This window comes from Lathyrus oleraceus, chromosome 5 (assembly GCF_024323335.1).
Source record: "Lathyrus oleraceus cultivar Zhongwan6 chromosome 5, CAAS_Psat_ZW6_1.0, whole genome shotgun sequence".
Taxonomy (NCBI): Eukaryota; Viridiplantae; Streptophyta; class Magnoliopsida; order Fabales; family Fabaceae; genus Lathyrus; species Lathyrus oleraceus.
The window spans coordinates 258,589,848-258,612,743 of record NC_066583.1 but is presented as its reverse complement, the minus strand read 5'-3'; the positions used below and the strand labels follow the sequence as shown (position 1 = coordinate 258,612,743).

The following is a 22,896-nucleotide window of genomic DNA, read 5'->3' as shown; positions in this document are numbered from 1 at the left end:
AGACTTGGAAAGGATACAATAAATCAATATGTAACAATGTGTCAATTGATGCATTAACGTGTTTGTCACTGTATAAATGTAACATAATTATAGTTTGGTTAATTTTAAATTAATACAGTAAAATATGTTTGTCACGAAATTTTCTATATTTCCCTTTGTTTCTAAATCTGCTGGTTATGAATGAAGTCAATTTCGAACAAGAGTAAATGTCAAATCAATCTAATTTATAATCATCAATGGTGGATCTGAATATATCACTCTCTTTCTCAATTACGGTTGGAAATCCACCATAATCTATAGAGAATTTCAATCAATCTTGATGAACATGATTGTTATCAACCACGCAATGACAATGAAAAAAATAACAATTGAGAAAGAACAAAAAAACACATTGAAAAAGAAGAAGAATATTTTCTCCAGAGTTTTATCTTTACTCACAACTTGTGGAAAACTTCTTTATTCACTTTGCAATTGCAAAATTTTGTGAATACAATTTTATGAGTTTTTTCTTTTCTTCATACAAGAATAATGATTACTCATTCTATTTATAGATTTAGGTTATCTTGCTCCCTAAGGCAAAACTAAAAACTATAAAAGCCCAAAATAGTTAACACTATTCAAAATAAGCCTAAGTCGAAATCATGTGTGAAGCAACATGCTTCGACGCACTAATACAACTCAACACACTAGGTAATTCGACACTTCCTTGCTTCTGCCGAGCAACCTGCTTCGACACAATGAATTATAATTCAACACACCACTTTATTCATTGTGTATAAGCTATCTACATTCATCATAGCTCTTAGTCTTCTAAACACTTAGATCTGCACTCCCTTCGTCATGATGTCTGCAATCTGATTCTCAGTTTTGCAGTGTTCCACATTTATCTTCTCATTTGCCACCTGCTCTCGAATATAATGAAACATCATTTTGATGTGCTTGCTTCGACCATTGCTATCAGATTCTTTGCAAGATTGATAGCTGACATGGTGTCGATCTTTCTTTGCAAGATTGATAGCTGATCTGAAGAAGAAGAAAATTATAAAAAAATTAAGAAGATTCGACAAGAAGGAAGCATGTTTGTGTGAGATTAGAAAACAACACCTTTAACGTTTCAAATAATTGGTGAGGATCTTAGCCTGAAAATGAAAACAATAAACATACATAAAATTAAAAAGATTAAGAAGATTCATCAAGAAGGATGCATGTTTATGCGAGATTAGAATACAACACCATCAAAGATTGAATATATGATTTAGCAGATTTTGAAGATGATGAAGAATGACAGGGATGAATATTGAGATGATGGAGTCGGATAGAGAAAAGATGAATGAGAGGGTGGAGAGGGAGAAAGAAAAACAAAGAGTTGGTAGAGAAATAAATATTGAGTTTGAGAAATAAAGGTTAGTTTTATGAAATTGGAAAACGAAAATGGTTTAAAATTGTATATCATAAAGCTTGTTTCAAACTAAAAGTTGTAAATATAGTAGGTATTGTTCAAAAAGTCAAAGTAAATTGAATTGCTAGGAAACTATATCTTTAGAAATGTTAGTTTGGTTGCAAAAAGTAATATTTAGTTTGCTATATGCACCTCCAGACGTGTTTAGTGTATATACATCACACCAGATCCACCCACTTCTCCTTGTTAATTTTCTAAAACTTTTTCATCTTCAACTTCAAGTAACATTGGATCTCGTAGCAACATATTTCCAGTCCATTTTTCAAACTTATTCAAGGATAAGCATTAAATCTACTTCAAACATTTCAATCCCAACTAACTCAACTTATTCATCCTCAACATATTTTTTAGTAAGTTTCTCATTTTATTTATTTTGATTTTTGATTAATGTATTAGGTAAAATAGTTTGTTATAAATTTATTAGGTAATAGTCAAATTCATAATAGATTACACTTAGAGATATGCATTATTATTTGATTGCTTTTGAGTGGCGAAGATGTGGTTGCCCGAAAAATGAGAATCCCTCTCACTTTGTCTCAATCGTTAATCCCTAGTGATTAACTTCAATAACAACTATATTGACTGTCAAGGATTTTAGCCACATCTTATAACCTTTTGCTTTTGTCAAACGCTTTAGATGAATAACTCACACTCAAATGTAGAAATATCTTGTCCCATATATTGCCTAAAATACATCCTGTACATGTTATTTTACCTAATGTAGCAAAGCAAAAGAAATTACAAGAAACACTTTTCGATGATCTTAACCCCACTCCCACAAGACAAAACACAATAGTATTACCACCATCTGCTTTTGCCGCTTCATCATCATTTGAACATCAAAGAGAAGCTCCTATTTTTAATTCTCTTCATTATAACAAACTTTTGCTGTATAATAAATTTCAAAATGATTTTTTTTTGTTACTCTTGTCCACTTGAAAAACAAATAAATCTACATTTTCATAATTCTATCATTTACTTACATGCATTTTAACATTGTCCATATTGATCTTTGGACTTCTCTACTATTAAGTTCTGGAGGGTGTCATTTTTTTGAATTATTCTTTAATCTACATACTATTTATAGACTTTTTCCAATCCCAAACAAATCACAAGTATATTTCAATTTTTTACAATTTTGTGCTCACATTAAAACAAAATTTAGTTATTCAGTGTAACAATGGCAAATAATATGATAACTCTCCCTCAAAATGGAAAATCCAAACATCAAATTAACATTATCCAAACCCTTACTAATGGGTCTATTCCATCCATTTTTCGGCATCATCCACTTCAAATGATCACAAATTCAGACTAATCACACCTTCAAATATTTTGATGACTCTAATATCCCTTGCGCCATATGTTATCCCATAATCCCTTCCACAAACAACGGCCTCAATCACCTTCTTCTCCCTTTCAAACAACGGTCTCATATACACAAAGACCGACAAAATTCTCATCCCTTTAATGGTGTTAATCAATAATGAGGTGTTAAATAATTACAGGGAAACTTTAAACCATGTGGTCAAATCAGCCACTAGCATTGCATTATGCATGCCAATTGTGATGAAACATCTAGACACTTTATTTGAGACATTATTGATAATCATTTAATTAAAGGTAGGAAGAGTGCTCCCAATATTTGAGACTTTCTAGCTAATCATTTACAATATTTTTAGAAATAAAGAGGTAAGGCTCATTCAATAATAAATATAGAGAAATTTCTTGTAAGAAAATAAGTTTGAGAACCGAATGAATTGATAGACATTTTGAAATTAATGGAAAGAGAATTTACATTTATTAGATATTCAACTATTCAAAATTCAAGTTTAACATAAAAATATAATAGTATGCATTACTATAATATTATTATAACATCTCTATCTCCATATTTAAAACAACCATTACAATATAGAATTCCATTATAATGAATTGAAAGATTTATGTTTGATTCAGATATCATAGATATATTGAAATGAATATGGAAAAAGAATCTACATTTATTAGATATTCAACTATTCAAAATTCAACTTTTAACATAAAAATATAATGTTATACATTATATAATATTATTATTATTAAAATTTTAAAATAGAGAGTCTATCTCCATATTTATAACAACCATTACAATATAGAATTCTATTATAATGTCTACTCCATCCAAACCTCAGAAACAGCCAGAATTTTTCATCAAAATATAAAATGTGAACGAAAATTCGTTTCATTTAATACAAAGGTAAATGACTGAAACATTAAAAAAAAAATATATTATAATCCAAAGCCTCAGAAACAGCCAGAATTTTTCAACAAAATAAATACATTCAGACGGTAATTCCAATTCAATTGAATCATCATAGGCCTAACTAATTATCAAACACTTCACCTAGTATGTAAATACAAAGAAACTAAAAGAAAATGCCATATATGAAAACAAATTGAAGCCTCAGTACCACAGCCAAGATATTTACATCAAAGAATAAACTATTCAGACGGTAATTCCAGTTCTATTTTTATCATCATCAGCTTCAATTAAAAAAAATCAAAATAATTAAGTAACAAAATGTAATCGCACAAATCGGCTCTGCATAATCACGTTATATAAGATTTGCAGATTCCTATCAGAATGCGAAATGAATGAAATTCACTCTTGATTTTGGTCCAATCATAGCATCGAAGGTCAGAGCTATCGTATAGCTACCACCGACGTGGCATCGGACCTAATTCGTAAATATTAAACAAAAAGATGTGAAGATGTATATTATGAACCCTCAGGAGACCCGTTTCAAATCTCACACACAGCGCCGCAAAGAATAAACTCGGCCGATAACATATATCGGCGGATGAGAGGATTCTGAGACGGAGCTGCTGTTTAGAGTGTCATACGGCACTTCCTATCAATTATTGGGAGATCCTCTTCACTGGGTTTCATAGATATCAAATAATAAAACTAAGATCCTAAATGATAAAACAATAATAGATAGCAAAACATATCAAATTTTTAAAGGGACACAAACTTGAGTGAAAGAGAAGAAATATAATAGATAGGAAAATTACGCTTCGCTTGGCTTTGTGCAGCTGCCGCTGTAGCACCTGGTGAATGAGAATGAAGAGTGTTTGAGATGAGATTTATAGGCGTGGTAACTGTTGTAGGTTATTAGGGTTAGGGATTTTTGGGTGAGAGGCGCCGCACCTTGTGTTTGTTTGATTTTTAATATTAGGCTAATTACATCATTAAATTATTTATAGGCTAGTATAGTTAATTAATTTCTTATAAATTTTAATGAGAAAATGAATAATCAAGAGTTAAAATGAATAATGCAGCGTTACGATAGAATGGTTCTTTTAAGGCTAAGTGGTAATTACTGTAACCAAGTGAATCATATGGATTGACTTTGTTGTAGTACTAAAGGTTAAAATAGGTTATTCTTATTTTAGTGTAGTTTTAGGTGATAAGTTCTGGATTTTTGTACATTTACATTAATGAGGATGCAGACTTCAGAAGTGTGTTGCTGCAATGTAGTATTAAAGAATATGAATAATGATTCTGGATTGGGTGCAACAATGTAGGAATTGACATGAATTTGACAAAAAGTTGTTTTGCCAATCTAAGATTGCTTGATGCTTGAAAATTGTAAGATTTTATGGTGCAAAGCAGGGTAACCGTGTAGTTTTGTTAATGTCCATGATATTTCATTCTTAGTGTTTTGTGTGTTAGTTCCTTTGATCCTTATTGAAATTCTAGTTAACATCGATGTCACACGGGATGTTATGACATCCAATTCTGCGCAGACAGAAATTATGCAGAACTTAAAAAGTAAGTGCAGTAAATAACACAAGTAATTGTTTATCCAGTTCGGTGTCACACACACCTACATCTGGGGGCTACCAAGTCAGGGAGGAAATCCACTATTAGTAGTATTAATTCAGACCTTAAACCAACTGTTTAATTCTATCACTTAATACCTACCCAATGCAATTTCAATCTTACACTAAGACCAGAGTTCCTACTCACTCCCCCTCAATCACCCCAGTGATTACAACCTTTAATTAGATTAAAGTTAAATGGTGAAGTCACACTTCAAACAACTCTTGATTGTGCTTAACAGCTTTAATCAAGATACACAACACTCACGTTTAAAAGCTTAGAGTGACACAACACTTACAACTCAATGAACACCCTAGTCCAATGCAATCATCTAGGTGATAATTGTTTGGCTTATAAGATACACCTAATACAAGACACACACAAAAATACAGCAGTGAAGTATAATGGAACAATAAAATCTTCACGCCAAAAACCCACGAATTCTGAATGAAGGATTGCCATCCTTTTATATTGCAGCACTTGGGCCTTGTACTTGTATTCCCTAAAATTAAGGTTAAGCAAGTTAACCTAATTTCCACATATTATGGTGCTAACAAATAGGCTATTTGTTAGGTTCATTAAATGTAGCTCAGTTGTTAGTTTCCTGCATTTTAGCTCAGCTGTTGACTTCCTGAAGAATAGCCTGGAAAAATGCTGAAATAGAAAAACTAACCATCCTACAATTTAGCATATGCTGTCTGGAATAATGTCACAACATTCAGTTTGACGACCAGAACATATACCATATGCTAAGTCTGTTATTTTCCTGAAAACAGACTATGCTAAATGTTGTACTGTAGCAGACCAATCTGTCTATACTTCAATATCAGCTTACAACAATAAATGTCAAAACATCCAGTTTGACATTTACACAATGGCCTTATGCCAGGTCTGTTATTCCCTTGAATAAACAGACTGAGATAAATACTGAGTTATAGCAGACAACCAACTATTCTAAACCTCAGTATCTGTTGTTAGGGATGAATGTCACAACATCTAGTTTGACATTCAGTAAATCCTGTATTAGTTAAACCTGCAGCACACAGCTCAAGTATGTCATGACATCAGTCAAGACATCAAAGTACAGTTAGATGTTCTAACACAAAATGCAGCCAATTACACATCTTCAAAGCATGTCATGACATCAGTCAAGACATTATAGTCCAGTTAGTGTTTTACCACAAAATGCAGCCAATCAAACATCTACACTTATTATTCCCCCTTTGTTCATTTTAAGAATCACTTCATAGAACTGACCACCTCATAGGATTGGGGCTAATTTAAGTCTAACATTTGTTTTTCCAAACTAAGTTTTTATGATGATCCCAAAGAAATTGCATTTGTTTTTCCTCTGTCATTCTGCAATACATTACTTTATACATCAAAAACCTCAAACATCTACCCTCTAACACCCTGTGTATTTTTTATCCAAATATCTCTGATTTTTAAAAAAATCCTAAAATAATTCTGATTTCAAAAAAAATCTCAATCTATCCAATTTTTAAGAGGAGGCGTCAGACCAATTGACACCTTCTCTTAAATTTAGAGAGGAGGCGCCGATTGGATTGACTAGGGCTCCTTGTGTTGTCAATCCAATTGACGCCCATGTGTAAAGCTTATTGCGCCAGTTGGATTGACACCTCTGGGTGTTTTGTAATTTTTTTTTTTTAAAAGTCTACATGATAGATAAAGTCGAAATCGGATCAAATCATATTATTATTAATTCCCGATTACACAAAAAAGACTAATGTTGATGATCGGGATCACCTAACCGACCTCCGGTCCCACATCCCCTAGCTACCCGAACCCGTGCCCCTAACCCGCGTTGATGATTCATCCCCAGGTGTTTGAGTATTTGAGGATCCAGGAACATCACTACCAACTGTAGGAGATTGTCTGTTGAGATAGTCAGACAAATCAACGTAGTCTTGTGTATGCATCGAAGGTGTACTGCCATAGCTGAATTCATGACCCATGCCTGAGTAGTTGGGCTGTGTTTGACTTGTTGGAGGGCGACCATGACGATTGAAGGGGGACATTGGTGTGAATGATGCGTCGAGGAAATGTTGGAAAGATTGTTATGGTGTTTGGTAGACATATGGTGGTTGAAGGTTTCGGTTTTGAGATGTTTGGGCTTCTTGGCTATGGTAGGAGGAATGACGATTAGTGTTAAATGATCGTTGAGTGTTTTGGCTAAGGCGGCTTTGGCAGGGTGATGTGTTGGGTGCGAAGCGATGTTGGGTCTCTGGTTAATGATCTAGTTGTTGTTGGTGGTACGGGGTATGCTCTTGGCATTAAGGTTAGGTGTATGACATGTTAGACTTGTATGTTTGTGTGTTTATGGAACGGAAAGTTTGACGGATAGGAGGTTGTGAGTAGTCGGTCCGACAATGTTGTTAGGGGTTAGATGTTGAGCCTTCTGGTGTGGAAGTTGCGTGACGTGGGTCGTATAAGTACATATCCTCGACGATGAACTCAAAACCAGCCGATTTGTACCAACCCATATAATTACAACTTTGTTTTTTTTTTCAGTTGGCATCACAATGTTAGTTAAGATATGGTCATGGTGGTGCTTCTATTTGCGACACTCAGATCTAGCGAAGCTTTCCCATGGATTAAAGTTCCATTTGTCGTTAACTTTGCGTAGATGCCATTCTCCTAGGTTTGCCAGGGGATCTGGGATGTGTTGAAGCATACTGAACTGCAATTTAACACGATCACTGTTGTGCATCTCCACGGTGGTGAATCTTATGATTAGTGTGCATGCAGTCCAAATGGTTGCGTCTTCTTCGTTGATTTCATGGTCATGATCCAAATTTAGGTATCGACGCCAAATGAACTGAAATGTGAAAATATGTTAAATTATAAATTTGGTAGAAGAAATTAACAAATTATTAAGAAATAATTAGGTTATTATTCATACACTTGTCGGTCGAAGGTGATCCAAGAGAGTGCGATACTAGGTAATATAGTGTTTATGACATCTGTTATAACTCATACCATGTGCCGACCATCTGCACCATAAAGGTAAAAATATTATTTAGAGATAATAATCGGTAAAGTAAGTAAATATAGTCCATTTTAAAGAACTTATTTTTGTGCATACGGGAATGTGAAAGGGTTGTTGTTGACGGGCGCAAGGGACGGTAGTCTGGATCAACCCCGTGCTTGGAGCAAAACAACACATCCAGAAAAGGTAGATGTGTCTTTGTGTGAATTTTTACACAAAGAGCTATAAAGATAAGCCAGACAAGCGGATCCCCAATTGTAACTTCCTATTCTATCTACATGTATTAGTAAAGGTAAATATAAAGATAACCAAACATTTTGCTGGTTGTTAACAAAGACCCATTAGTGAAGGTGAGTATAATAATATCTCATATAAGAACAAGATATAATTATACTCCATCTTATAATAAAGTGTGGATTGTGAGGACAAAGATTGTTGGACAAGTATTCGACAATTGGGAGGATTCATACAAAGAATTGCCACGATTTTTATGGGCCCTGAAAATATATGTACCAGGAACTGCTGCAATTATGGAGACATTGCCAGCATTTACGCCAGACGGAACCTGTGTTATTGGAAATAGAATCTTTCACCGCCTCTTTTGGGAGTTTGATCTGTGCATAAAAGGTTTTGCACTTTGCAAACCTAATATTCAAATTGATGGAACATGGTTATACAGAAAATACAAGAATACTTTGCTTACGGAGGTTGCACAAGACGGCAACAACAATGTCTTTCCCATTGTCTTTGCTCTGGTTGAAGGTGAAACCGCTGGGGGTTGGGGTTTCTTTCTTCGACATCTCAGAACACATGTGGCTCCACAAGTCAATCTCTGTTTGATTTCTGATATACATGATGCCATTGAGAGTGCTTACAATAACCATGACAACGGATGACATGATCCTCCTCTACCCATGTCTATTGCATTAGACATATCACATAAAACTTCATGCGTGCAATCAAAGATAAGAACATTCGTAAAAAAGTGGTGAATGATGGGTATGCTCTAACTCATCCGTATTTTCAATATGACCGTGATGAAATTAGACTGTTTAATGCAGATGCATGAATATGGGTGGATAACATACTGGTAGAGAAGTGGACAAGGGCATTGGGCGAAGGTTGTCGAAGGGGCCAAATGACAACAAACCTCGTGGAATGCATGAACGGCATATTCAAAGGCATTAGAAATCTACCAATAACAGCTTTGGTTAGAACAACCTATTATAGGTTGGCTTTTACCTTCGCAACGAGAGATGAAAGATGGAGTGTAGTGTTAGTGTCGGGTCAAATATTCAATGAGTGTTGTATGAAAGTGATGAAAGAGAAGAGTATCAAAGCTAGCACACACGCGGTAACAGTCTTTGACCGTCATAGGCAAATATTCAGTGTACAAGAAATAATGGACCACAAAGAGGGGAGACTAAATTTACCCTATGTTGTCAAACTAAACAAAAGTTAATGCGACCGTGGAAACTTCCAGGTCTTCCCTATTCCTTGTTCCCATGTCATTGCGGCATACACACATACTCGTCAGGACGCTTACAACCATCTATTTGATGTTTACAAGGCCATTACCATCATGAATGTGTATAACAAAAGCTTCTCATTGCTACTAATGGAGGGATACTAACCTCCATATGAAGGTGACATTGTTTGGCACAACGACGAGATGCGAAGAAAGAAAAAAGGACAGTCAAACATCACACGTATTAGAATAAAAATGGATACGACTGATAAAATGATAAGACTATATAGTATATGCCGTCAATCAGGACACAATAAGAACAATTCTCCCAATCGAGGAGCAACATCTACATTATAAGATAGTATCTCCTTTTAATATTTATAACCTTGGATTTTTATATATCATTATCTTTTTGTCACAACAAACATCACTACAACATAAGCAAACTTAAAACATAACATTTCTAACTCATTACAACAATCAAATTGATGTCATCTCGTCCAAACATCATTTCCCTAACATCCTTATCAGTTTTGACTCGCACCCAACCAAATATACCACCGAGTCTCTCAATACTTCTAATTTCTCCCCTTTTGGTATTTTTCCATCTAGCCAACAAACTAGCCCCCTCTTCGATTGATCGAAACTAGTGATATTCTAAAAGAACATCAACATCGGAGGTTTGTCTCTCGAATAAATCACATTTCCATAACGGCGACTAACACCAAACATGTTCGTAAAATGATGAAATGAGATGTTGAAACATGACTCACACAACAACTTTATTTATAACAAAAAAATTTGCACTTTACACTGAGGCGTGAGACCAATTAGCGCCTTCTCTACAAACTAACACATGGACGACAATTGGATTGACAACACCATGTGTTGTAGCCAATCCAATTGACATCTCATCTCTAACTTTAGGAGTTGACGCCAATTAGTCTGACGCCTCATCTTAAAAGTGGGGTAGATTGAGATTTTTTTGAAATCATGTTTATTTTGATTTTTTTTTTAAATTAGGGGTATTTGAGTAAAAAATTCACACCTTGTGTTTATATTTGCATCTTCCATAAAAAAAAATATTATCTTACTTTTAAGAAATTCACTTTTTGCGTCATACATTGGAATCGAAACACAAGATCATTACGGTTTATAATTTTCAATCTCTTACATTTTTCTCTTCCACCTTCTTCCGATCATTTTTATGTTTTCTCTTTTCTTCTCATCTTTAACTCTTTATTTTATTTTCTTATTTTTCCTTTCTCTTTTGTTTTCATCTCCAACTCTACATTATATTTAACTCTATTTTCTAATCATTGATTTTTTTTTGCAAGTATATTTAAAAAATTCTCTTCGAATCATTTTTTATTTAAATATTAATTCTTTTATTTGTTTTTTCTTTCTTTATTTTCTAATATGTGTTTAGTATAGTTAAAGTTATATTTTATTTTATAATATTTGATGATTTTTAAAAAAAAATTAAACTTTTTTTACAAAATAATAGTTAATGTTATTCAAATTAAATTTTTATTAGTTCTTTCTCAACTTATAAAAGATAAATCAAATAAATTATTATTATTAAAAAAATCGATTGTTAGGAAATTTAAAAACATCTCATTTATAAAAAGAATTTTATAAAATGAGGGTGAAAAATAGTTTTAAATTTTTTAAAAATAACTTCAAATCTAAAAAAAATAAAAAAAATATAATTAATTGAAAGAAAAGTGTACAAATATAATTAAGAGAAGTTATGAAGAAGAATAAACGACATAATTATAAAGAAATTTAAAATGATATCGTTTTTTCCTTTTTCAATCTTTTCATATTTAAGAAAATAATGCATGATATTTGAGTATGTAATAAATGATTTTATGAATGAATTTGAATAAAGATTATATGTGATCATTTTCATTATTGATATTCTTTTTAAGAACTATTATTTTAATAATATTTTTCAAATGATTTTAGCATCCGTAGCCAAGTCCATAAAGATTTTAAATTATAACTTTAACAATATATTAACATAAAATACTGTAAGTAATTGATGTGTATTTAAAATATCAAAACAGGTAGGACGAATATTATAGAAAGAGAGATGAGACTCGAAAAAGATACAATAAATCAATATGTGACGATGTATCAATTGATGTAGTAACGTGTCTGCCACTGTGTAAATATAACATAATTACATTTGGTTAATTTTAACTTGAACATATAACTCTTTCTCAATTACGGTTGGAAATCCACCACAGTCTATAGAGAATTTCAATCATTCTTGATGAACAAGATTGTTATCAATTATGCAATGATAATTTAAAAAAATAACAATTGAGAAAGAAAGAAAAGAACATTGATAAGAAAAAGAATATTTTCTGCAGAGTTTTCTCTTTACTCACAACTTGTGGAAAACTTCTTTATTCACTTTGCAATTACAAAATTTCGTGAATACAATGATAAGAGTTTTTTCTTCTCTTCATACAAGAATAAGGGTTACTCATTCTATTTAAAGATTTAGGTTAACTTACTCCCTGAGGCAAAACTAGTTAACACTACTAAAAATATGTCTAAGTTGAAATTATGTATGAAGCAACATGCTTCGACACGCTAATACAACTCAACAAACTAGGTAATTCGACACTTTCTTACTTCTGTCGAGCAACTTGCTTTGACACAAGGAATTATAATTCAATACACCATTTAATTCATTGTGTCAAACTTATCTACATTCATCATAGCTCTTAGTCTTTTGAACACTTGGATATGCATTTTCTTTGTCATGAAGTCTGCAATCTGATTCTCAGTTTTGTAGTGTTCCACATTTATCCCACTAGTTTGCATTGTTTTCCTTCATCAGTTGAAGGAAATAAAATGACATAGTTGAAAGTTCCTTTCAAATATCTTAGTATCCTATTCGTCGCTGCTAGATGTGATACATTTGGCTTCAGCATAAATTTACTCATCATACCTACATTGTATGCTAAGTCAGGCCTTATATGACAAAGGTATCGTAGTGACCCAATAAGTCTTCCATATTGGGTTGGGTCGACATAATCTTCATTTGAATCTTTCGACAGTTGTAGTCTAGGCTAAATTGGAGTCGAAGTTAGGTTGCAATATTGCATCTCAAATCTCTTGAGTATTTCGCCTGCATACCTTCTTTGATGCATCATCAAACCTCTACCACTCTTGTAGAATTGGATGCCAAGGAAATATAAAATTTCACCTAAATCTGACATTTCAAATTCCTGATAGCGATCACCTTTGAAGTTTTCGATCTCTTTCTTGTAGCTACCCATTATCAACAAGTCATCGACATAGAGACATAGTATAAGCAATTCATTCTTGCTTCTTCTTACATACACTCCATGTTTATTTTTTTACTTTACAAATCCCTTCTCCCTTAGAAAGTTATGTATCTTGTTCCAAGCTCTTGGAGTTTATTTAAGTTTGTACAAAGCTTTATGCAGCTTGTACACCTTTCTTTCTTCGCTTTGTTTCACAAATTCACCTGGTTGGACAACATAAACTTCTTCTTTTAAAGGGTCATTCAGGAATGCAAATTTCACGTCCATCAGACACATATATTATTTGTGCATGTTTGTTAGACCAATAACAAACTTGATTGTTTCGATCTTAGCAACAAGTGTTAAAACTTCGTCGAAGTCGATTCCTTCTTTCTGAAGAAATCCTTTCGCCACTAGTCTCGCCTTGTGTCGAGTCATTTCTCCTTTGGGATTCAACTTCACCTTATATACCCATTTCACATCGATTGCTTTCTTATCTTAGGGCAATTCGATAGGTGACCAAGTATTGTTGAATTCGATTGACTTAAGTTCTTCATTCATTGCTTTCACCCACTTTGAATCTTTCAATGCCTCCGCTGCATTGACTGGTTCGACATATGCGTAGAAAGAATAGTGTACCAACTCACTTTCTTCATTGACCACATCATCAGATGTAATCACACATTGTTGCAATCTTGCAGGCATGTATCTTGTTCTTTGAGATCTGCTTAGGCATGCTTCACCTCTGACTTCTTGTCGAATTTCTCTTTAGACGTCACTAGCTAGTTCATCACATAAGATTCTCACTGAATCCTTCTTAACATTATCAGTCCAATCTCATTCCTTAAGCTCATTTATGATCACGTCTCTGTTGATCACCACTTGCTTGTTCACTCGGTTTAACAACTTGTATCCACCAGTCGAATGATATCCTACCAGGATCATCTGACTCGACTTGTCATAAAGTTTTCTTCTAAACTGAGTTGGCACATGTTTATGTGTTATAGATCCAAACACCTTCAGATGACTCAAGCTGGGCTTGACACCAGAACAAAATTCTTCTAGCATGATTCCTTCTACCTTATTCGTCAAACATCTATTCAGGATATATGTTGCAGTTGACACACCTTCTCCCAATAAATCTTTAGGTAAACACTCACCTTTTAATATACTTCTCTCCATATTCATGATTGTTCTATTGCTCCTTTATGTGAATTCATTCTGTTGTGGAGTGTAGGGTGACACCACCTCATGTATTGGATAGGACCACATACATCAGAATTGCCTTCAACATGCTTCCTACATCCTTACCGAAGTTGTTCTTGTGATGCTTTGCCTATAAACATTCTTCACACACATCGTTTGGAATGTCGATTCCTGGTAATCCTGAAACCATATTCCTTTTCTTCAAATCTCTGATATCTTTGAAATTGAGATTGTCAAGTCTGTAATGCCATATCCATTCAACTTTGTTGGTTGCTATTGCAAGGCACTTATTCTCTTTCACATTAAGCACAATCTTGAAGATTCTATTCTGAGACATTAGATCATCCAAGTTCAACCTTCAACCTGAGTTGAAATATCTCACCATCTTGTCTTCGATGGACACCTTGTAGTTCTTTTCAACTAACTGTCATATGCTAAGAAAATTACTCTTCATACAACACATTTGAAATTGCTAAAGTATTGTCATTTGCAAATTTCACCATGTTTTTCATTGATAAACCAAACTTGAATCTCTCATCATCTCTCGTTGTAACCATCATCAACATCTCTTCTTTTTCATGTTTCGCTAGCTTTGCAGAAATTTCTTAATACTCTTGCTTTTTTAAACAATCACTATAATAATGACCATGTTTCTTACAATTGTAAGATTGAATGTGATTCTTGTCTAGCTCTTCACCATAATTTCTTCCTCTACCTGCAACACAACTTCTTTGGTTGCTTGGTTCCATGGTTTTATGCAACTTCACCCATTTCCTTACTTTTAAACCAATCAAATTATCGTAGCCTCATTTTCCTTTATTGTCATTCCAACTTCATTTGTCTTTCTTTTCTTTTGTTGATTGCGTCTACAAAGACATATCACTTTTCTACTTTCCTGCAACTCTTTCAATCCTTTTTTTGTTTATGAGTTGCATGCATCCCTTGAAGCTCTCCCTTTCTAAACTTTGTTTTCACAATAAAATATAAATTCGTTTTAAAAAAAAACATTATTACCATATTTCAATATTATTCTTACTAAAATCAAGTTTTACTTTTTCAAAGTTTAATTCAGCGATGCACAGCATATTTGTATTTCCAATCAATTTAGTGTATGTACATCACACCAAATCCACCCACTCCTATTTCTTAATTTTCTAAAATATTTCTCTTCCACTTCAACTAACATTGGATCTAGTGGTAACATATTTCCAATCAATTTTTCAAAGTTCTTTTAGAATACCAACAAACTCCACAAATTCATCCATAATTTTAGTAAAGTTCTCAATTAATTTATTTTGATTAATGTATTAAATAAAATAATGTTATAAATGTATTAGGTAATAGTCAATAACAACTCTATTAATTATTTATTTTAAAAAAACTAATACAAATCAACAACTGTCAAATTCCTAAAACATATATCGGTGTACACAAATAGATTTATACACATACAATATTAATATGAAATACAAGAAACAATGTCCACATAGATTAATACTACTTTAACACGTAATGCAAGAAACAAAAACACTTCTCAAGCTTATATAACTAATAACTTGAAACATCGCATCAAAGGAAACTAACCTATATGCCTTAAAGATATGAATAGAGACACTTTATTATTGCTGAACAAGAAAAATTCAAACAAAAGACTCAAAAATAACAACCCTAACACAGAATCTAAAAAACGTGCACACCTGAAACAAAAGACTCAAAAATTACACAAGTTGAAAAAAAGGTATATGGTATATGGTCAATAAATTTATAACCTAACCATTTTTTATAAAAAAAAGGTATATGGTCAATAATCAAAAACAACATCATATAAGCATTATTCTGAACTTAAAAATAAACAATTTCTTATAAAATACATGCGGAACGAACACTTAAAACCACTAAATCAAACATCAAAATATTTTATTTAACACAACCCTAATTTTTAATATATGGAGTGTAACGTAAAAAACCGTTTAAAACAGAATGAAAATTGGATCCATTATACAGAAAGTTAAATGAATGAAACATTAACAATATATTATAATCCAAAGCCTCAGAAACAGCCAGAATTTTTCAACAAAATAAATACATTCGGACGGTAATTCCAATTCAATTGAATCATCATAGGCCGAACTAATTATCAAACACTTCACCTAGTATCTAAATATAAAGAAGCTAAAAGAAAATGCCATATATGAAAACAAATGGAAGCCTCAGTACCACAGCCAAGATATTTACATCAAAGAATAAACTATTCAGATGGTAATTCCAGTTCTATTTTTATCATCATGAGCTTCAATTAAAAAAATCAAAATAATTAAGTAACAAAATGTAATCGCACAAATCGGCTCTGCAGAATCACGTTATATAAGATTTGCAGATTCCTATCAGAATGCGAAACGAATGAAATTCACTCTTGATTTTGGTCCAATCATAGCATCGAAGGTCAGAGCTATCGTATAGCTACCACCGACGTGGCATCGGACCTAATTCGTAAATATTAAACAAAAAGATGTGAAGATGTATATTATGAACCCTCAGGAGACCCGTTTCAAATCTCACACACAGCGCCGCAAAGAATAAACTCGGCCGATAACATATATCGGCGGATGAGAGGATTCTGAGACGGAGCTGCTGTTTAGAGTGTCATACGGCACTTCCTATCAATTATTGGGAGATCCTCCTCACTGGGTATCATAGATATCAAACAATAAAACTAAGATGCTAAATGATAAAACGACAATAGATGACAAAACATATCAAATTTTTAATAGGAGACAAAACTTGAGTGAAAGAGAAGAAATATAATAAACAGGAAAATTACGCTTCGCTTGGCTTTGTGCAGATGCCGCTACAGCACCGGATGAATGAGAACGAAGAGTGTTTGAGATGAGATTTATAGACGTGGTAACTGCTGTAGGTTATTAGGGTTACGGATTTTTGGGTGAGAGGCGCCGCACCTTGTGTTTGTTTGATTTTTTCTCACCTTTTTATCGGGCCTTGACCTTGGTTTGGGCCAACGATGTGAACTTCGACCAAGTGTAGGTATGAAAAAGGGTGCTCTTCCCACTCCTACAAAAACTCAAAATTGCTCTTATTATGGACCTCATATACACTACCTACCTTCTTTCATAAGTGAGTCACACCTTGATTTTTAAATAATTTAGTTCAGAGATCAATCTCTATAAAAATGACGAAAATATACTTTTATAATCACTCTTTAGATAATAAAATTTAACATCTTTTAAAAAAATACACTAACATAATGGGTCATTTGTCATAAGTATATTATCATAATAAAAAGTTTATCAATTAAATCATAAACTAGTGTAATAAGATTTAAATTTCATATATATTATAATCAAATTCATAATCCATAAAATAATCATAATGACAATTTATAAACCATAATGTTATTCATAATTCATAATACAAATACTATCAAATATTAATGAGTATATTGACCCCATATTCCATTTATGTCTCCTATATTACAATGTCGTTTATTCTTTATATAAAATGGCATCAATGTGATCCTTGCAAAAGTGCTTTCCGAAAAGTATTCTCTTTATATATTTGATTATGCAATGGCCTATATACGATGACAAACAACTAACACATCAACAACATGATATGCCTTAGCATGCTCCTCCTATAATATCTCCTAATGAGTTAGTCTAGATGGATCTCCATGAGCATCTAGTGTTACATAAGGATGTGACACCCTAAAATAACATTGGATGTAGTCAAACGCACTACTCCATTATTGAGGAGCTAGCACGCTTAATGTTTCCTCTAGTACCAAAGATTATACAAATCATCATACATCACATCAACATCTTTGCGGACCATGGCGAGAGATGTAGAAACTAAGGCGTCTCTTGGAATACCCTGTATAAACCCAAATTGACGCATGACCAGCTCAAGCATATGTGGATACATCAGACATGACCCATAAGTCAGTCATCTAGAGTAAAAGGTTGTGTCATCCAAGGGACGCATCTGAAGGTGTTCATCATACGGTGTATATCTTATATCATATGTTGTAGTGCGGTTAAGAAACACTCTGAAAGGGTTTGGTCGTCTGATTCCCTCTGAGTGAGATGAATGCACAAGCATATGGTTGATCCTTAATGTAATCATCAATATATGACCATCCAAATATACGTGGAAATTGTTAGACGATACATGCCTAAAAATGGTGTAGATGAAATATCAATAATGATGTAGCACAAGTATTATGAAAATGGTACAATAATAGTAAAGGTGCAAATATATTATAATAAACAGCATGCAATTTGTTGTCATTTGCCTGGTCTTCCAAAGACAACCTTCAACTAACTTCGAGTACGGGTAAACCAAGCAAGCAACCCCTCAATTGTACTCATGAATCTGATCGAAGTTAATGAAGTATCTAAGGTGAACCATATTGACGTAATAAGATTTTTTGTCCAAGAATATAAACATGTCAACTAGATAGATGAGGTATGACCTCAACGCACATGCTCTATGATGCATAACTTATGCATCATCACCATCAGTCTCCACTACCACAACCAGGTGGTGTATATACATGTTCTCATGAAATGCAAATCTAGCATAACACCCTCTAGTGTCTTCCAACTCTTTTATGGCATTATGTGTGCCAACTTTCAAATAGGGGACCATCATCTTCAATGCTTCAGGTCTGGTCATTCTGGAATGGTCTAATGATCTTCCTCTAATAAGAAAATGTAGCAAGGATGACACGCCATCCAATGTGATAGACATTTCACCACACAAAAGATTAAAAAATCATGTTTATAAGTGCCATCTCTCAACGAAAACTGACAGCGTACCATGGTTAAGAACAATATAATTGGTCATGCATAAATCTCGCAGCCCATATAGTTGCATTGCATCATGAAACCATTGGTCATGGGATTGTTGCAACCTCATAATCTTCTTGTCATGGTTGATACATTTTAAAGCATCATGGTTCTGCAAAAAAAACACATCATCGTCAAAAAGCTTGAATATTATATACAACACATGTGTTTCAAAGAATAAATAAATATATATATATATATATATATATATATATATATATATATATATATATATATATATATATATATATATATTAACTCTTTGTCACATATGTTCCTAGCAACAAGGTTTGCATACAAAGGCATTAGTGAAGTGTTATAAGGGTCTCCCCCAAATTCCTAAGAACAGAGTAATCAGAAGCATGTGCATCACTAGAATCAATTGATGGTTACAAGGGTCAGGATCTCTCTCTACAGACAAAGGCATTTTGGGACACTCTATCGTGACCCAATGTTTCTTGGTTGTCAACCATGTTACATATAATTAAACAAGACAAACTAGAAAAAGCATAAAAATCAAACCCAAATGTAAGACATCAAAATCAAACAATGTAAACATATTACAAAAATGCATTTATGGATTTCTAGAAAATCAAATTCATAAAAAATATGGAAGTGCACTTCTATAGATTCCTGAAACATATAAAGCGCAAAAATGGCAGAAACGCAAGGAAAACAAAAATGGAACAAAACACATGCCTCAATAAAGTACCTAATAATGAGCGTAACTACATATATAATAATGTTTCTTACACAATCTAATGTGTCTATTTCGTAATGCATGAAGAGAAAATCAAAATCAAAACACTTGGATTAAAAAACTTACCAAATGTGTAGTCGATGTTAAAACTCTTAGATTGAATGAATGTTAAGAAGTAATTAATAGACCACTTTGATAGAATAAAGTAGAAAAATCACTTGGATTGATAAAACACTTATGGGTATTAGAGAAGCTAGATAAGTGATTTTGCTGGAAATGAGGAATGGGAAGGTCTGACGCGTATTAGACTTAAACCTTGTATAAAGACATACTTCCATAAGTTATACGGATGTGCATTTCCGTACTAGTTTTTGGAAAATTAGAGTGTGACTCACTTCAAAAGGATAGTATTTGGAATGGGGTGCGTCCGAAAATGCATTTTCGAATTTTTGGGACATTTTTTGTTTTTCATAAGGGTGTGTGAGCATTGCTAAGGGTGCGAAAAGTAATGTCCATGAAAAATACCAAAATAAAAACTGATAATTTTAGGAGATTGATGATACATTTAGTATTTGTTTGAGAGTTTAAAAGGAATGGGAATTAAGGGTTTCAAAAATTGTTTATTTTTTAAAATAGGAAAAGACTTAACATTTTTAAAAAAATTGTATATAATTAATGATATAAGAGTGCTTATCATTAACCTTTTTTTTTAATACTATAACAACATAAATTATATTTGAACAATTTGTCTAAACCCTCTAAAACCCTCAAAGCCCCTTCTCTAATACAATTTTTTAGTTCCCTCAAATTAGGGGAATTTTGATCTTTGAATAAAAATAAATCCACCGAAACCCTCCCCACATAAATCCTTCCATCCTTTTTCACTTGGTCCTTCCCATTTTTCACCCCCTCCCATCCAGACTCCTAAACAAAACCTTAGTATTTCTTTCAAATCCTACAAATTGTCGAAAGTATCCATATCCAAAAGTTAACTTTCAAACTTATTTTGCATGATGTTGTCTAATACGCAACAAATGTTCAAAAGTGTGGGATTGTATATTAATATTTAGACACATTATCCAGTTAATAAAATTTGAAGAAAACTACATTATAACGCATTATATTTTTCATCCTCGTTTAGTAATGTTTGAAACCAAAAGACCAAATATTTCAACTCATACTCTTTGCGGTAGAACTATCACCATTTAAGAATAATCCCTAAAATCCTACTTTAAATCATTCAAACTAACTTCATTAATCATCTTCGAAAGTTAGCTTACATCGAGTTATGGCATTTGTAAAACATTCGGTGAATTTAATTACTCCATGTCCTCGTATTACACTAGGCTAGTATGATACATTCATTTTATTTTTAGTTTTGAATTGATGTACATTATATCTCATCTATTATTTTTTATTTATATATTGCTAGTTGCTTCATTTTTTATTTTGTTTGATTTTGGGGTTAGGTTTTTGTGTGTCTCCAAACTCTAGTTTGCAACTGCATGGATAATGTTATCCAAAGTCCCCATATAGATATTAATTTATGTATATGAGATAAATTCATTATATCTAATCTATTGAGATTAAATAACGCTTTTGTTTTGGGATTGATAAGCGCATGCCATAAAGTTTTTCAGCTATCATGATGAAAAGTATAAGAGAATATAAATCCAATGAAGAAGGTGGAAGTAAGGTGTTATATTCCATTAATTGAATATAATTTAGTTACAAGGTGTCTATTTATAGAATTTAGAAACCATGACTAATTCTAGCAAACTATAACTAACTTTGGTTGAGTTATGCTTATATACATTTGGTGCATGATGATAATAGTGCAACTCAAGGTATTAACTTGTTGACCAAAGTATCTTACTAAGAGATTTAACACCCTCCATCAATATTAACACTATATATATCAAACATGTTAAGATTTGATATGAAATAATTAAAGGTCTTAAGTGGCAAAGGCTTTGTGAATATATATGCAATTTGAGCTTGTGACTTGACATGAAGAAGCTTGAAAATCCCTTGCAATATATTTTCCCATACAAATTGACAATTTATTTCTATATGTTTTGTCCTTTTGTGGAAAATAGGACTTGCTTCAATATGGATTGCACTTTGATTATCACAATATAACATTGTCAATTCGTTGTAGTTTATTCCCAAATCTTGCATCAAATAGAGCAGCCATATGAGATCAAATCCAGTAAAGGATAAAGTCTAATACTCATATCAATATGAACTTTTAGAAATTGTATGTTGTGTATTTGCTCTCCTAGATATCAGAGAGGACCCAATGAAAAATCAATAGCCTAAAGTTAACCTTATAGTGTCGACACGCCCTACACGTGCTACATTTGTGAAGCCAAGTTGCTGAAGACTTTAATATCTCTTGAATAACAAACCATTATCAAGTGAACCTTTTAGATATTTCATAACTCTGCAAGTTATGACATAATGATTAGTGGTTGGTGGTGAGAGGAATTGACTTAGCCGGAATGTGACAAAAGTTATATTGGGTCTGGTAGTTGTAAGAGATAATAGTTTTCCTACCAATCTTATATAACTAAGGATGTCCTTAAAAAGCTCATATGAGTCTCAATGCAGTTTGATAGATGGATCAAGAGAAGTTTTGACGGGTTTGCAACCATGAAGACATGTATCTTTCAACAAATCCAAGCAATAATTCCTTTAGCAAATTCTGATGCCGGATTTGGAATGAGAAACTTCTATTTCTAGGAAATATTTTAGCATACCAAGATCTTTGATTTTTAATTCAGTATCAAGTGTGGATTTGATCCTCTCGATTTCATATATGGAATTTCTTGATATAAATAACATCATATACATGCACTAGTAATATAATGAAGTTTAATTCTTTGTGAAATATGAAGAGGGAATGATCTAAACTGGATTAATTATAGCCTTGAGCAATCAATAAGCATGTCAGTTTTTTATACCACTTCCTGCTAGCCTCCTTTAGACCGTAGATTGACTTCAAGAGCACGCACACTTAATTTGGGTTTA

The 22,896-nt window shown here is 32.9% G+C and overlaps 1 long non-coding RNA gene and 8 other non-coding genes across 9 annotated transcripts; all 9 read right to left on the bottom strand.

Annotated features, from left to right (window-relative positions):
- Window positions 1-3,493: 3,493 nt before the first annotated feature.
- On the bottom strand, window positions 3,494-17,409 carry LOC127083670 (uncharacterized). The gene is made up of 2 exons (XR_007788495.1): window positions 16,449-17,409; window positions 3,494-3,845 (listed from the first exon to the last, which is right to left on the bottom strand). It is a non-coding gene; the product is annotated as an uncharacterized LOC127083670 (long non-coding RNA).
- On the bottom strand, window positions 3,738-3,823 carry LOC127089970 (small nucleolar RNA snoR77Y). Its single transcript, XR_007791515.1, has one exon. It is a non-coding gene; the product is annotated as a small nucleolar RNA snoR77Y (small nucleolar RNA).
- On the bottom strand, window positions 3,898-3,988 carry LOC127089969 (small nucleolar RNA snoR77Y). The gene has a single exon (XR_007791514.1). It is a non-coding gene; the product is annotated as a small nucleolar RNA snoR77Y (small nucleolar RNA).
- LOC127089990 (small nucleolar RNA snoR2/U65) lies at window positions 4,021-4,180 on the bottom strand. Its single transcript, XR_007791534.1, has one exon. It is a non-coding gene; the product is annotated as a small nucleolar RNA snoR2/U65 (small nucleolar RNA).
- On the bottom strand, window positions 4,226-4,387 carry LOC127089957 (small nucleolar RNA Z112). Its single transcript, XR_007791503.1, has one exon. It is a non-coding gene; the product is annotated as a small nucleolar RNA Z112 (small nucleolar RNA).
- On the bottom strand, window positions 16,341-16,426 carry LOC127089973 (small nucleolar RNA snoR77Y). The gene has a single exon (XR_007791518.1). It is a non-coding gene; the product is annotated as a small nucleolar RNA snoR77Y (small nucleolar RNA).
- Window positions 16,501-16,591, bottom strand: LOC127089972 (small nucleolar RNA snoR77Y). The gene has a single exon (XR_007791517.1). It is a non-coding gene; the product is annotated as a small nucleolar RNA snoR77Y (small nucleolar RNA).
- LOC127089988 (small nucleolar RNA snoR2/U65) lies at window positions 16,623-16,782 on the bottom strand. Its single transcript, XR_007791532.1, has one exon. It is a non-coding gene; the product is annotated as a small nucleolar RNA snoR2/U65 (small nucleolar RNA).
- On the bottom strand, window positions 16,828-16,989 carry LOC127089958 (small nucleolar RNA Z112). The gene has a single exon (XR_007791504.1). It is a non-coding gene; the product is annotated as a small nucleolar RNA Z112 (small nucleolar RNA).
- Window positions 17,410-22,896: the final 5,487 nt, after the last annotated feature.